General features: G+C 47.9%; 1 protein-coding gene and 1 long non-coding RNA gene across 5 annotated transcripts in view; one reads left to right on the forward strand and one right to left on the reverse strand.

The window, feature by feature from the left end:
* The window catches only part of BCL2L1 (BCL2 like 1), a 48,059-nt gene that overhangs the window by 23,025 nt on the left and 8,118 nt on the right, over nt 1-16,916 (reverse strand). The gene's annotated exons all lie outside the window — the stretch shown is intronic.
* LOC120235383 lies at nt 10,500-13,685 on the forward strand. Of its 2 annotated transcripts, XR_005529398.1 has the most exons (3): nt 10,500-10,938; nt 11,118-11,256; nt 12,890-13,685. It is a non-coding gene; the product is annotated as an uncharacterized LOC120235383 (long non-coding RNA). The 2 variants fall into 2 exon arrangements; XR_005529397.1 differs by having other exon boundaries at nt 10,500-11,256.

Consider the following 16,916-nt stretch of genomic DNA (forward strand, 5'->3'; position numbering starts at 1 on the left):
AAGGCAAGGGAATGATAAACACAAATCTCAGGAGAATGGGAAGGGATGGCTGTGACTAGAGAGAGACACACACAAGGGAGCTCCAAGGTGTTCATAAATGCTCAAGTTTTTTTCATTACTTAAAAAATTAAAAAAGAGGCGCCTAGGTGGCTCAGTCAGTGAAGTGTCCAACTTCGGCCCAGGTCATAATCTGACGGTTGGTGGGTTCAAGCCCCGTGTCGGGCTCTGCGCTAACAGCTAGCTCAGAGCCTGGAGACTGCTTTGGATTCTGTGTCTCCCTCTCTCTCTGACCCTCCCCTGCTCAAGCTGTCTCTCTCTCTCTCTCAAAAATAAATAAAACATTATTTTTTTAAATTTATTTAAAAATAAATTAAAACATTAAATAAAACATTAAATTAAGTTTATTTGTTTTTTGAGAGAGAGCACGTGCATGTGAAGGCGGGGAGGGGCAGACAGAGAGAATTCCAAGCAGACTCCGCACTGTTAGCGCAGAGCCCGACATGGGGCTTGAACTCAACACCCATGAAATCATGCCCTGAGCTGAAATCAAGAGATGCTTAACCAACAGAGCCACCCAGGTGCCCCCGTGTTTGAGTTCTTAAACTGGGTGATACGTTTACAGATGATCAGTTTTCTTATTCTTGAAACTTTATGTACACATTACGTACACTGTTGTATTTATAATAACTTTCTTAAACAAACAAAAATGGTGTGCTGGAAAACAGTGCAATACTCAGAATGGCAACCACTAACTCCGGCTACATGTGTGGTATCCAAAGGGTTAAGCCTGTTTCGTGGCCTGAGGGTGGGAGGGCAGGCGGCAGCTGGGGCACAATGGGAGTCCCCGCTCCAGCTGGCTCCAGGCTGGCTCCGCCTGGATCAAGCTCCACGCCCAGGAACTGGCACCTGGGGAGGGAGGCAAACGGGGGCCCTGGACAGGTGGCACCTGAAGCCTTGGGTGACCTGATACATGTGAGGGACTCGGTTCAGTCAGATAGATGGCAGTTTCCTCCTGCTGGAGCCTCTCCATCTGGTAAGGAAGTGTGCTGGTGGCAGTTGGGGCTGGTGAGAAGGGGAAGAGGTCTGGGACTCATGGTGGGGGTGGAAAAGGAACTGGGTGGGCTGGGCTCAGATACCAAGGGAGGCTGCTGGGATTAGCACCTGCTGAGAATGAGATTAAGTTTCTTGGGAAGGGCTCATCTATCTAATGCTCCCTGAAAGCTGTCTCCCTGTGGCTTTTCTCTGCTGGACAGATGGTGTCTGAGCTGCCTATTGGAGGGTGGGCTCCTTGAGGGGGTGGTGGAGGTGGGGTGGGACCTGCTGCCTGCTTGGTCACGGGATTCCCTGCCTTCCACAATAATAATAATAATCAGAGCTAAACCTTACTGAGGACTTAGTGTATACCAGCGTTGCCCTAGCCCTTAAGAAATAGTACCCGCTTTTAGTTTTCACAGCACCCAGCTGCCTAAAGCCTAAAGAGGTTTACATTTGAGGAAACTGAGGCTTAGTGAAGTCAAACACTTGCCAAAAGTCAAAGAGGAAGCAAACTAGGACTTGAGTGCAGGCAGCCTAACTCCACAGTCCTTTTGGGAACCTACTACTGGCCATGACATCTTCCTCTTCTCATTAAATGGCAGCAAGCTCCTTCCAGTGGCTCAGGCCAAAAACTTGGGACTCATCTCTCACGCCTCTTATCCAATCATCAGCAAACACAGTTCACCCGACCTTCAAACTATACTGAAGCTCTGACTTCACTACTCACTGCTTCTGCCACACCTCCACCTTGAGACAAGCTACCATTGTCACCAGCCCAGCTTCTTACTGGTCTCTTGCTCTGGTCCATGCTCCCCCGCCCAAGAGCCTCCTGCTTCTGCCATTGCTTGTACAGTGAAACAGAGACTTGGTTTGTCCACACTGCATACCCAACCTACAGCTCAGTGCCTAATGCACGGCAGGCACTCAGTAAATACTTGTTAATGAGCAAGTGAATGAATGACCAACATGTCTCAGGAAATGACTCAGATGCAGAGGGGAGGAGGCCTGCCTGAGTGCTTTGGCTTTCTCAGCCGTGATGACCTTCAAGAGCCCCAAGGCAGTGGTGAATGTCCTAACCTATTATGAAATGTCCTGAGTGCATAGCATCATCACTGTTTTATTCACTTGTGCCTGCACACACGCACACACACAGGGACACAGGAGCAGGGCTGCTTCTGAGAAGGAATAAGCCCAGGGCACTTATTTCTAGGGGATTGTCCTCCATCTGTCCCTGCACTGTATACACTTCGGTTTTTATTCTCATGAATGGCAAGTCATTGGAGGGTCTTGAACTGAAGAATGACTGGATGTGATTTCTATTTTAGAAAGATCACTGGTTATGGGGCACCTGGATGGCTTAGTCAGTTAGGTGTCTGACTTCAGCTCAGGTCATGATCTCACGGTTCATGAGTTCAAGCCCTACATCTGGCTCTGTGCTGACAGCTCAGAGCCTGGAGCCTGCTTTGGATTCTGTGTCTCCCTCTTTCTCTGCCCCTCCCCCACTAGCACCAGAGCTCTCTCTCTGAAATAAACATTTAAAAAGTTAAAAAAAAAAAAAAAAAGAAAGATCACTGGTTGTTATATAGATAACAGACTGGGGGTGGGGGCAGGCAAGAGCACAAGCAGGGAGACAGCAGATCCAGTTACCCAGGTGAGAGAGGGAATGAGCAATAGCTGGGTCTTCCCACATCCCGTTTCCAGTCTTTACCCAGGCTAGTTCCCCTGCCAAATAAGAAACAGCAATAGCACATGCTGGAGAGAGACTCTAGTCAGTGGTTTCCATTATTAATATAGCACCTTAATAACCCCTTCCATAACCCTGTGAAGTGAGTTCTAACAGGGCCCATGTTTTACAGAGAAAACAGAGGCTCCGAGAGGTAACAAGTCAATTGTCAAAGACTATACAGCAGATTATCAGCATCCATCCAGCCACAAGTGTATCCTAGCTCCAAAGCCAGTTCTAAGCCCACCTTTTCCCTGACCTTACCCGATGGGCTGGCCCTCTTTTGAGAACCTATCTACAGGGTTACCGTTTAATGAACACTCCCTGGGTGCTAGGTGAACGGCTGAAAGCTTTCCATGTGTTACGTAATATTCTAATGACCCAAGGAGCCAAAACCGTGGTGAAATCCATTTTGCATGTGAAAACAGTGAAGCTGAGAGAAGCAAAGTCACAGCACAAATAAGCCATCTGTTGTCCTACTTACCTGGCACTGAGCCATCTTTTTTATTACTTTCTTTTGATTTTTTTTCTTTTTTTAAATCTACTTCACTTATTTTTTTTTTCCTTTATGGTCACTGGGTCAAGAGGCAAGGGCAGGTATTCAATAGATCATAGTGCTGTGGCTGCTCTGCTCTGAAATCTAAGTTTTTGGTCCTCTTGCCCAGACTTGTCACAAGTCTAAAGACCACAAATAACATTTTATTTGCCCATCCTACAGTGCTGGGCCTGGACCTTGGACTTAGGTGAAAGAGATCAAAAGAGTCAGAAGCTCTTGCCGAGGTCACAGGGCTCAATGAAGGTAGAAGAGGGGGCACCTGGGTGGCTCAGTTGGTTAAGCATCCAGATTCTTGATTCTGGCTCAGGTCATGATCTCAGAATCATGAGATTGAGCCCCGCTTGGGCTCCACACTGGGTGTGGAGCCTGCTTAAGATTCTCTCTCTCTCTCCCTCTGCCCCTCCCCAGTTCACATGCATCTGTGGCTCTCTCTTGCTCTCAAAAAAAAAAAATAAAATAAAAAATAAAATTAAAAAAATTCCACATTGACAAATAAATAAATAAATAATAAATAAATAAAGTGGAACAGAGTCACCAGGGTCCTCCTGTGAATCCTTCTATCTCCCAAGGACACTGATCCTTTAGCTTGGGAAGCCTTGAGGACAGCTTTTTCCAAGAAAATGAAACTTCCAGCTCTCTATAAGTGGGAGTACTGCTCTATCCAACCCCCTGCAGACAGGTGGAATACCTGTCACCCAAACTCATTCCGGAGAGACTTGCGGAGCAGAAAGGAAGGAGCAAGGACTTTCAGTTCCTGTTAAAGTGTCTAGAAGCAGCAGCTGATTCAGCTAGATGATGTCACCTTCCCAAACCTCCTGACCAGCAGCTGAGATGGTAAAAGCAGGAAACTGGGGGATACTCAGCTGGTTAAGTCCGAACATGCCTCTGGCAAAGGCCAACAGTAACCCCAGGCTCTGGGGACATCCTCCTGAAGATGAGCAAAAAGAGTCCTCACAGTGGGCAAGGATAGTAGGTATCCTTCCAAACCCTTATCCCATGATTCCTCCTCCACTCTGCTTTTGCTACGTGGGTTTCTGCACATGCTGAACTAACAATGCTTCATTTATTCCAAAGGTGGGGCAACGGAAAGCATTCTGGTTTCAGAGTGAGACCAAAATGGATGTGAATCCAGGTTCTACTGTGCACACGCTGCAGGATCCTGGGCATGGAACTTTACCATTCCAGGCCTCAGTTTCCCCACTGGAAGAGAAGCTGGGGCCAACAGACCATGTACCATACAGGCTGGGTGGCAGAATTAAATGAGGAAATGCACAGAACACCCGGCATGGGACAGGAGCTCAATAAATGGCAGTCACCTTTGGCTTATTCCCTTTGGACCTCTGTGAGGGAGGTGTGAGGATCAGTTTCATCTATAACACTTCAAAGGGAAACAAAGGCCCAGAGTGGGCATGTCAGTGGCAGAGCTGAGTATCTGCACTGGCCCAAAGCTTGGATGAGCCAAGTTCAACCCTGTCTTGCTTTTCTGCTTGCAAAATCTTTATTTCAACTCTTCCCAGGCGGGCTCTTTCCCCTTAACCTAGTCTCAGGTCAACTGTCACCTCCTTGAAGAAGCTTTCCTTGATCTCCCTGCAAAAAGTTGTTTCCCTAGATACTCCATTACTCAGTTTCATTTTCTTTACATCGCTTAATATTCTGTTTGAAATCATCTTATTTGTTTTATAGGCTAGTTGTCTTCCCCACTAATATAAGAGTTCTGTGACAGCAGCGTCCTTGACTGTCCTGTTCGCCAAGCACCCCCGGCACTTAACACAAAGCCTGGCACGTAAATGGTGCCCAATAAACATTTGCTGAATCACCAAAATGAGGGAACGCACCCAGGATGGCCAAAGTCTCAACTGACAAATGCCCCATGCTTGTTCTTCTGGTCACTGTCAGTTCAAGGTCCTGGCTCCCATTTCAGATGCTGGCACTGCTACCTGGGAATCAGCGGCCTGACAGGCAGCCAGGATGGGCATCTATGCTTGGCAATGACTCATTTCTTGGGATACCAGGGCTGCCGAGGCGGGCCTCGGAATCTTTCCTTGGCACTTGAGGCTTCCACAAATCTAGCTCCCACTGACCTTTCTGGCTTTATCACCTAATAAGAGGGGCCATTCCACACATACTCCAAACTGGATCTCTGCTGCTTATGGGTCTCTTCTCAAGAGTCCATCCCGGCTGGCACATCTTAGCTCGCATGACCCCCTGCTGGGAGCACCAGTCCTCCTCCTCCCTCTCTATGGTAAGCTCCAGTTCTAATGGCCCCTCTGCTGTGATGCGCTTCTCTTACTTGGCGTTTAGCATTTATTTGTGGCTTTCACATCTCTTTTCATGTAATTAAGTCTTCTCTCTTTAATTCAGTTCAAACTGTCTTAAGAATGGAGACTTCAACGGTGAGATCTCAATTAATCTTCTGGGGAAAAGGCTCTCTTTGAGACAAAGCTGGGGTTGGGGCAAGGGCCAGGCTCCTCCCTGCTGGACCGGCTCTTCTGGTAAATGAGAAGGAAGAGACTGCTGCCTTAGTCCAGGAGCCCAGCTGATGAGGTGGTGAGGAAGCCAACAATTCTTGGACTATTATATGCAGTCTGGGACAATCTCAAGGTCATGTGTGTGACTGAATTTTATTTTTAAAGTAGGCTTCATGTCCAACGTGGGGTTCAAACTCATAACCCCAAGATCAAGAGCTGCATGCTCCACCAACTGAGCCAGCTAAGTGCCCCATGACTGGAATAAAAAATAAAAAAGCATTTTTAAGAATATAGGCATAATTTAGTTATCAATTGTAACAACAGTAGGAAAACTTTGCTCAGTTCAAAGGGACTCATGTATCCATTTCTGTGGAACCTATTTTAGTTCTGGCTCTTGTTTTCTTACCCATACTTTTCTTTCACCTGATGTCTAAATCCTTCTAGTTACATGAATTTTCCTAAGTTGCCTCCAACTCTTTGTAAAACAGAATGAGGTTCCAATAAAAAATAAGAGTTGGTCTAGTTTTCTTTTTTCTTTCTTTCTTTTTTTTTTTTGGAGAGAGAGAGAGAAAGAGAGAGAGAAAAAAGATCAGAGGGAGAAAGAATCTTAAGCAGGCTCCACACTCAGTGAGGAGCCCATCGTGGGTCTTGATCCCACAACTCTGGGATCATGACCTGAGCTGAAATCAAGAGTCTGATACTCAACCGACTGAGCTGCCCTTCTAATTTTCTTTTAAATGCTCTAATGGTATACAAAAAAATGATGTTCCAAACAACTTATTATAAGAAAGAGAAGTAACAAAGATAATGCAAGTAAATCACTGAACACAGTGGCTCGGTGCTTAGCATTCCAGAGGAGTTGAAACACCACTCTCATTTCTTATTGGCTTCACTTCTCTGGACCTCAGTTTTCTCATGTATAAAACGAAAACACCACCTCAGGTTTGCTCATCTGCTCAGTCATTTGTCCCAAAATCATTCACTGAATGTTTACTACCTGCAAGGACCAGTTTTAGGAACTACAGATAAACTAATGAACAAACCAAAGTCTTTATAATCATGAGGCTTGTATTCCAGTAGAAGAAACAGACAAAAACCAAGTAAACACACAAAAGAAAAATGTCAGAGATCAGTGCTATGACAAAAATATAAGCAGGTAAAAGACTAGATAATATAGTAGGTGAAAGACTAAAATCAAGTAGCTCAGCTACTTTAGATGAAAGGTCAAAGAGAACCTCTTGGAGGTAGTGACCTGGGAGCTGAGTCAATGGAAAGAACCGGTAAGCCATACACCAGGGCAGAGCATTCTAGGGAGTGGCAACAGCAACTACAAAAGCCCTAAGGCAGGGACATGTGTGGTGGGAACCAGGAACAGCAGGAGCCTCTGAGGTCTGGGTACAGAGAGGGAGTGGAGGCGTGGAGGGAGGATGGGAGAGGCAGCCAGGACCAGATCATGCAGGCTTTAGCGGACTTGGTAAGGACTCTGGGTTTTATTCCAAGTGGGTGGAGGTTTGTAAGCAAGAATATGATAAGATCTGAACTTGGTTTTTAAAAAGTTTTTCCAGTTTATTTATTTTGAGAGAAAGTGAGCATGTGTGCACCCACCCCCCCCCCCACATCAGTGGCAGAGGGGCAAAGAAAGAGAGAATCCCAAGCAGGCGCCTCACTGTCAGTACAGAGGCAGATTCCACTCGAACTCACAAACTGTGAGATCAGACCTGAGCTGAAACCAAGAGTCAGACACTTAACCAGCTGAGCTTCCCAGGCGCCCCTGTGCCTGGTTTTTAAAAGACGGCTCCGGCTGCAGTGCCCAGGCAGTAGTGATTTTCTTAAGGTCCCTTCCCAGCTCCAAACTTCTGATTCTTTCCCTGTCATTCCAGGCTTCCATGAATTGGTTGCAGGAGCAAGAAGGATGCACCCTCCTTGCTGGAGAGGGTGCAGAGAGGAGGAGTGTCTTCTGCCTAAGGCAGGAATAGGGAATCTGTGCCACCTTGTTCTGCAGAAGATGGAGGGAGTGGCCTAGTCAGGGAGGGGTGGGAATTCCAGCTTGGAAAACATCCCCAAGCCACCTGTATTGTTTCTGCCTCCTGTGTGGAAGTTTCTGCCAATGACACAGCGCTCTGGAATGCTCCCCCCACCCAACCATACACACACCCAATCTTCCGTTTACAGAGGCAGACTTGTACTTTGCATTCCTCCCAGGATTTAGTTCAAATCTAGCCTACAGGAAATGGTCGATAAAGAGCTACTGATTGATTAATGAAGATGGGGAATATTCTCAGCCATTAAGCAAATATTAATGAGTACTATGAGTACTATGTTGGTCTTTGGGGATGCAAGGTGATTAAGATGGGTTTCGAGCCTTCACTGAGCTCAGAATTCAGCAGATAGGCCAAAACCACAGGCAGTTACGATGCTGGATGCAAGAGTAACAGCAGCAACATTTACTGGGCCCTCCTTATCCAGAGGTAGAACATGTGGGCTTTGGAACCAACAGGCTTGGGTTCAAATCATGACTTCACCACTCAGTAGCTGTGCATCTTTGGGCAAATCCCTTAAAATTCCCTATGCCTCACTTTTCTCTGTAAAATGAGAATAAGAAAAGTACCTACCTCAATGGTACTACTTTGAGAATTCAGAGAATACATATGAACACTTACATGCGATTACACAATAAATATTATTGTTAAAATTACTCTAACATCTGTGTGGAGCTTGATACATATGATCTCATTTCATCCTTACAAAAAACTGAGGCAGGTATTATTATCTCCATTTTTCAGAGGCTCAGAGAAGGGGAGGAATGTGCCCAACGTCAAGGAGCTGGTACTTGATGGAGCCTGGATTCAAATTCAGCTGTGTCTGACTCCATAGCCCAATAACAATATGATCTCATTTTCTTAAAAAGCCCCCGCTGTAGTGCTCAACCCACAGCAGGGGCCCCATAAAGGGAGCTATGATTATTACTTCATTGTCCCTAGAGACTTTCTAGAAGGAGTGCCATGGAGCCCAGAGTAAGGGCTTCTTTCAACCAGAAGAGGTGGACAGGGGTTCAAAGGTACTGACTTGGGTGCCAACTGCAGGCTCTGCCCTGAGTTCCATGGGCTTCCCTCACTGAGGTTTGGAGTACTCATTTGGAAGGCCAACTTCCACCACTAACTCAGACCAGAAACTGCCCCCAGGTGCCCACACACCTGCCTGGACAGGCAGGCAGTTTCCTCTAGGTTGGCTCTTGTCTGGCCCTATGCATCTCTCAGTTTCGTCACTTAGCCACCAGCCTGGGGCCTCACGCCTGCACCTGCTGCTTGACCCAGTCCCAGGAGACCCTGAGCTGAGACTTGGGCTCCCTCACTAGACCCTGCCCCAAAGGGCTGTTTCTGAGGACTCCTTGAAGATTTCCTTGATACGGTAGCCCCTGGGGCTTCATATGAACATGGGTGCTATGAGCAAAGGGAAATTTTTCTGGGTGAGTAGCAGACGGAGAGTGGGTAGAACAAGGGGTGGTTGTTCTTGTTCTGAATCAGAGGAGAGTATGGGGTGAGGCCCACTGGGCCTCATGGATTTATGTTTAAGCAGCACTGATCCTGGCTGGGTCAGCTCTCCCACTCAGCAGTCCAGCTCATCCTGTCCAGCAGGCGTGGACATCCTGGGGTTAGGAGGGAACACTCATTTCTACTTCCCATTTGAGTCACACTCAAGACTTCTGGCCTTTCTTGGTAATTTGACTACAGAAGGCATGTAATGGCCTATGTCACTAAACCCTCAGCCACCAAAGGCTGGCCTAATCTTAGTTGACGACAGCAAGAGAGACAGTTTGCAGCCTCAATATGTTCAGAGGACCTTGCTTTCGGCTAACTCCCAACAATCCTGTGGAAAGAATATTATCTCCATTTTATAGATGTCCAGACTTAGGGGCTCCTGGGTGGCTCAGTCAGTTAAGCGTCCGACTTTGGCTCAGGTCATGATCTTGCGGTTCGTGGGTTCGAGTCCCGCGTCAGGCTCTGTGCTGACAGCTCAGAGCCTGGAGCCTGTTTCAGATTCTGTGTCTCCCTCTCTCTCTGCTCCTCCCCTGCTCACACTGTCTCTCTCTCTCTCAGAAATAAATAAAACATTAAAAAATTAAAAAAAAAAAAAAAGATGTCCAAACTTAAAGAAGTAAAGTAACTGGTCCAAACTTGTGAAGCGGGAGAAGCGAGAGAGCCAGCTATTCTTCCACTCGAAACAGGCCTGTTGGTTGAACGAACACATGACGTAGCTATGGCGGTGACCTCGTCAGGGAGCAGCAACAAGACCAAATATTTATAGTTCTCAAAGTGCTTTTTCATCTATCATCTCCCTGGGCCTCACAGCTAGCCCATGAGGGAGGCAAGGCCAGTGTTATCTTTCTGCAACAGATGAGGCAACAGGCAGAGCTTGGGCAAGAGGCTTATGGCCACACAGCAAACAAGGAGCAAAGCCGTCCTGGAAAAACTCAGAGGCCTCACAACACCTTGTTTAATCATCCGAACACATGTCACGCACCTACCGTATGTTAGCTGTGCTTCTCTGTACTTATATTTTTATTTTATTTAAACGACTTTATTTTTAAGTACTCTCTACACCCAACGTGGGGCTCAAACTTCCAACCTCAAGATCAAGAGTCACATGCTCCAGATGGAGCCAGCCAGGTGCCCCAGCTCCTATATACTTTAAATATTCAACTCACAAAGCCTTCCGCTCAGTCGACAAATAATGACTGAGTGTCTTCTGTGTTCCAGGTTCTATAGCGGGTTCTAGGGATACAGCAGTAAATAAAGCAGAGAAGGAGGGCCCGGCCTTCTTGGAGGTATTCAGCAAAGATCGAAGAAAATATGCCCTATTGCCAAATGCCCGCACGATTCCTGTGAACAGAGCATGACCTGGGGCACTTGTGGAGGAGGTGGAGGACAAGGTTATGGACCACTGGTCTCAGCTTCAGGAATCTTAAAATCTCCAAGCTATTGGTTCAAAGGATACACATGCACTCTCTCAGACTAAAAGTTTGCTATTGGAGAGTAGCGCCAATGGTGATCACAGCAACCTGATTACCTGGGAAGACACTCGGACAATAACAGCACTCACAGCAGCTGTCACACTGAGTAATGACTGTATGCTAGCCTCCATGCTCAGTGTTCCAGGTGTCTTACCAGTTATTTTCATGCTCCTAAGAGTCTTTCAAGAAAAGCACTGTGTATTATTATCTCCTTTTTATGGATGAGGAAACTAAGGCTAGGGGAGATTAAGTAATTTGTCCAAGGATAACTACAGAGCAAGGAGGCTTCGGTACTGGTTTGCCAAATTTTGTGCCTCTTAACAGGGATGGAATCTGTCTGAAGGAGGCAGACACCAGGAATACCAGGAGTAGCTATTGCCTGGGAGGGCTGGAGCCTCCAGAGCCCCCAGAAGATTCTTCTTCACCCCCTTGCATCCAGTCTGAACATCACATGGATGAGGAGGTAAGGAGGAAATGGTCAGGTATGCTCAAGCTGTCTCTCCCTCTCCACTGAACCTCCAGGGAAGAAGTGCATGACCTTTGTTTGCCACCCATTTAACCCCCTGGAGAGAGAAAGAAGTGGGCAAGGATAAGGGCGGGGGAAGTCTTTTCTCCCTTGGGTGGGTGGAGGGCCCATCAGGAAAGAAGGGAGAAGCCTGATTGGTTCTTTCCTTTCTTGGACAAGAAGCCTGGACATGTGATACGGTGCATGTCCTTCGCACGGAGCCCCCTTGGGGGAATGCCAGGCACCTTTTGGACCCAAGAAGCCCCAGAAAGGAGAGACTGGTATGGCCTTAAATTGCAAGCTAAGCTACCAATTTCTAAGCACTGTAACTAGGTCATCAGGTTCCTAGAGAAGCCAGCTGTGGTGGGGGGATGGGGAGGGAAATTCTGTAGTCTACCAAGATCCCTACTTCCCTTCAGGCCCCGCCCTCCCTGAAATCTGCACCTGCTCCCAAACTGATCCCTTCCCCCAGCTGGGCCCAGCTGTCAACGGCTTCCAAAGCCCTGCCCCTGCCTTCCACGGGCCAGAACCATGGGGGCCTCCTGGGCACAAGGTATCTTACAAGCCACCTGAGCCCTTCAGAAAGGGGCTTGTACGACAGGGAAGGAGTGGCCTCTCCTGGTGGGTAGTTCTTGCTCCATGAGGGCAGCAGGAAAGTTGGGCCCCTTCGGGCCTTCCGAGGGTACCTTCCTGGCATTGTTGCCACAGGTGGCAGGAGACAGGTGACGTTTACCCTACTGAGACAAGAGTTGCCAAAAGGCTTCAATCAAGCCTTTGAATCTGCACCTGCCCCGAGCCCCAAAATAACAACCAGGGCAGTCTACCTGATCCACAGGTCGCAGGTGCCTCTGGCTTTTATCTCCCTGCAGTTTTCCCTGCTGTGCCCCAGCTGGCAAGACTCTCTTTCCCAGGGGTTTCTGGAGACCTGGCTGCATCCCTCCAGTGCTAGGCCTCTCCCCGTTGGGCCACCTGTACTGTCAACCATCCCCATCCCTCTGCCCAGGGGCTTCTGCCATCAGTCACTGCTCCCTCCTCCCCGACCAGCTCTACTGGACAGCCCAGACCCTCTTCAGCCAGTCTGCCTGCTCACTGCCTCCCAAACACATCATACACTTTCGATCCTCTAGATCCGCCCGAGTAGTTCTTACCTACCGAGGCTGTCCCTGTCACATTCCTTCCACCTGCCATACGCCTTCATGGTCCACATCTTCCTAACAGGTAATAATGATGCCTAATACTATGTCGGGCTCTGTGCTAGGTGGGCTACAAGATCTCTCACTCATTTAACAAATATGTGCTGAATGTCTCCTACATGCCAAGCACTCTGCTGGAGGCTGGGGATGAAGGAAAAAATGAGGCAAAACTCCTGCACACTCTAGGGGATTTTACTGGAGGAGACAGACAGTAAACATGTAAACATAGGTGGCTTCTCAAGAGGTGATCATTTCAGCTGAGACTTAAATGGTAAGATGACAGTCCTGATCAGATCTAGGAGAAGAGTGATCCAGGCTAAAGAAACCCAGAAAGCCTATGAAAAAGAGATTACTACTATTATCTTCATCGAGGGATGACTCTTATCTTCACCTTACAGACGGAGAAACTGAGGGCTCAGTGTGAAGTGCACTGCACAAAGCTACACTGCTGAGAAAGCTATCGTTCAAGCCTTTAGTGCTCGTTCCCCTTCCTGACACTTTCCACTAGTGGCACAGGAGAGGGTCTGGCTTGGCAGAGCAGCTGGCAAAGGAGAAGGCGCATGTTGATAATGCAGCCCAAGAGTGGAGACCTCTGGACCGAGTCATCCACTGAATAGCTGATGGTGGAAGTGGACTGGGTTGGCAGAGTTCCAGGGCATCTGTGGGATGCAGCCAGTGGGTCTGTCCTCTTCTGCTTCTGGAAACGACACCACAGATTTGGCACAGTTTGCCCAGAGCCCTTCACCAAGTGGTTCGGGTCCATTCCTCCTGCTGCAAATGAGTTTGCTTCCTTAGGAACAGAGGCATTCTTGTCACCTAACCTGCATCTAATAATAACCCTCCATGTTCGTTGAGCAGATGCTGCCCAAGCCCTTACCCAACCTCAGGCCCTGTGCCAGGAACGCAGGGTGAAATAAGCCAGTCCAGACCTGCAAAGAAGCAATGACACAGTGGCTTGAGGGTAGGCTTTGGCACCAGATACGTCTGAGTGTGAGCCCCAGACCTGCCTCCTACAAGGTATGTCAGTGTGGACATGTTACAGAGCCTCTAGAAGCTCTGGATTCTCTGTCGTGACACGGTTGTGAGGATCAAACAAGATGATTATGTCAAGGGCATCAATGCAGCACTTGGCACAGAGTAAACACTCAATACATACCATCTGTTATTATTATTAAAAAGCACTTTTACATTTCACTTTCTTGCTTAAGCCTCCCTTACTCTGATGGGTTGGTGCTATTCTCTCAGATTCAAGGGTGAGAATTTGAAAATTGATATGCCTAGTACTTAGGTAGTAGAGCAAGAGATCAATCTAAGCTTCAAATCTGAGTCCAGAGTTTTACCTATGGGTGTGTGGCATGTGATCAGTACATGCTAACTATAATGAACCTTGCCTGGTGGAGGCACAATGGAGGGGGTAGACGGATGGCACATATAGCCCGACTGAGGTGGCAGAAGGATGGGACCCAGGTCCACTCACCCCAATACCCACAGTATCCCCAGCACTTAGCACGTATAAAGCATTCATCAGTATTTGCTGCCTCAACAAATGCAACAAAACTCTAAGGACAGCTCAAAGAGATGAACAGAGTTAGGGAAGGCGGGCATCATAGATAACATTCAGGCATTAAAAGCCAGAAAGGCCTGTAAGTTTGACTCTGCCATTTACTGTGGGATAAACCTTGCCTTAGTTTCTTTCCTGAAACGGGACTAAACATACCCACCTCACTTACCTCACTGTGAAATGATATATACAAGGGGGCAGGTAAATTATACAGCGTTTGCATGCACACAAAAGCTACTATCATAGGGGCGCCCAGGTGGCTCAGTCGGATGAGCATCCGACTTCAGCTCAGGTCATGATCTTGTAGTTCGTGGGTTCGAGCCCCGCGTCGGGCTCTGTGCTGACAGCTCGGAGACTAAAGCCTGCTTCGGATCCTGTGTCTCCCTCTCTCTCTGCCACTAACCCACTCACATTCTGTCTCTGTCTGTCTCAAAAATTAAAAAAAATAAAAATAAAAAGCTACTATCATCATGCTACAGACTACTAAGGCAGTAAAGTGTTGAAAGTGTCACCTCGAGCTTGAGCCCAGGTTGCCCTGGTATTAGCTTATGAGGCCCAGGACACGTCACTTCTCTCTGAGCCTCAGTGTTCTCAGCCATGGAACGAAGATAACCTTGTAGGGTTTAAGGAGGGCAGAGATAAAGAACACAGGCTTTGGAGTAAGACAGTCTTGGTTTCAAATCCCGACTCTGCCTCCTGCTAATTAAACCCTCCAAATCTCAGTGTCCTGTAAAGTTGTTGGGACAGTAGCACAGAGATGATGTTGGTAAAAGGCCTGTCACATGAGTGGCCACCATCATCTAACACTGGCACAGTGTGTGTGTGTGTGGGGGGGGGGCAGAATATTTAAAAGTGGGAGCTTGAAAGCTACGGTCCCAGGCTTTGCCACTTTACTAACTGTGCTACCTTGCATAAGTTGCTTAACTTCTCTGTACCTCAGTTTCCTCATTTGTAAAATGGGGTTAATAATAGTACCAACTTCAAAGTGCTGCGAGGCAAGTGGAATAAATACATATACAGCGCTTTGAACAATGCCTGGCATCGAGCAAGCACTTGATAAATGTCAGGTGCTATTAATAGTAATGTTAACAATAATACTAATCACCAAGTGGAATAAGAGGGAGGGACTGTGTAATTCTGGGATGTGGGCATCCCGGGGAGTAATTCCAGGGAAGTCCCTGGACAGCTCTGTAGGCAAGTTTTCAGCCTCTGAGAGAAAGACTCTTCCATGGAAAGGACAGGAGATTGGGGGGGGGGGGTGTTCCTGAGCAAAAATCTCAATCCTGCTGACCAGGAAGCCAATCTCTGGGGAGACAAGTCAGGCTCCTTGGAAGGGACACTGTGTTCCTGGCTCTGCCTGGCCTGACCGGGGGAACAAAGGCACGTGTGTGTGGCCTGGGAGGAGGGAGGGGAATGTTTCCCTTTCAAGAGCGGAACAAAGGATCTGAGGCATAGTTGAGTGCGTTCCAATCCCCTCCCAAGCTAGCTCCCATTCCTCAGATGGTTGTCCAACAAGGTTTTCAACCTTCTAGCTCCCTCCTGAAAGGTGAAGGGGGAGGGGCTGGCTCCACCTCACTCTACCCTCTGCCATCAGTCTCCAAGAGGCAGGGTTTCTATGTGCCACACCTCTGAGATCTCTCAGCAGTCTCCATCCCGTGCGGGGGTGGGGCAGGGACCTCTGGGGGGAACTCAGGGTTAATGGATGATACAAGGCACCGAAAGTGACAGGCTTAATGTCCCTCTAGGGGGAGACCCAGACTGAAACTGCTACTGAGTGATGGAGCCTGGGAGAGAGAGATGGAGTTCCGGGCAGCCTCCAGGATGGGGAGGTGGGGGGACAGCCTGACAGAACTAGGTGGAAATGGATGTTCAAGTCTTAAAAGAGTTGACCAAGGGTTGTAGAGAGAATCCAGGTGAAGGGGAAAGGAGCACAGAAAGTAACTGACAAGAGGAAAGGGAGGGACACGTCCAAAAACAGTCGTTTGTGGGGAGGGGGAAGTCTTTAGGGACATTACTTTCCAGTTTCTACACTCTCACCAGCAGGAATCGGCTGCAGGGCTGGGACAGGAAGCAGTCTGTGGAAGTCATTGCAAAGGCATTTCCTGAAGAGCGAGAGAAAAACCTCTAGTTCCGAGGGGAGCTCTGGAGTCTGCCCAAAAAGCCCTGTAGCTTAGAGCTAGCTGTAAGGCTCCGGCTTGGCCTGAGAGTCTCATCAGGGATGAAACCAAGTACCAGAAGGTCCCAGAGGCAGTTTCTTTCTGCAAAAACACTATTTACAAAAATCAATATGTAATAAATGGGAAGCCAGAAGGAGCCCTAGGATGAGGCTGCTGTGTGCTGTGGACACTCATAGTCACTACTCTGAGAATGTTAAGAAGCGGATTAACTCACTGAGTCTTCAGGACAAGGCATTGTTATTACGGCCACTTACAAGTTACAAGACTTGTCCACGGTCACGCAGCAAGTTAAGTGGTCCAGTGATCCAAAAACCCAAACCCTCCATCTTCCTCCTGATGTGTAACCTGGGGCAAGCCATTTCACCTTCCTCAGCCTGATTTCCCTCCTGCTCACCTCCCTGGGCAGCTCTAGGCATCAAAAAGGCAAGGTGGACGTGAAAGCGCTTTTGGAGTTGCAAAGTGCTACATAAATGTAGAATGTTAGTATCACGAGGTCATGAGAAATTACCCTATATCAACACCGGAATTACTTAATTTTTGCAGTTCAAGTGCTGCAGCTGTTGACAGGCAAGAGCTATCCTCCAATGTAACTCAAAGGCTTTAATGGTGGAACTGGCCACAAGGCTTAAGGGACAACCAGGATTCCTAGACTGTCCACCTCAACCCTCCATCCTGCAGATGAGGGGG

This window comes from Hyaena hyaena, unplaced genomic scaffold (assembly GCF_003009895.1).
Source record: "Hyaena hyaena isolate Hyena2069 unplaced genomic scaffold, ASM300989v1 scaffold_131, whole genome shotgun sequence".
NCBI classification, from domain to species: domain Eukaryota; kingdom Metazoa; phylum Chordata; class Mammalia; order Carnivora; family Hyaenidae; genus Hyaena; species Hyaena hyaena.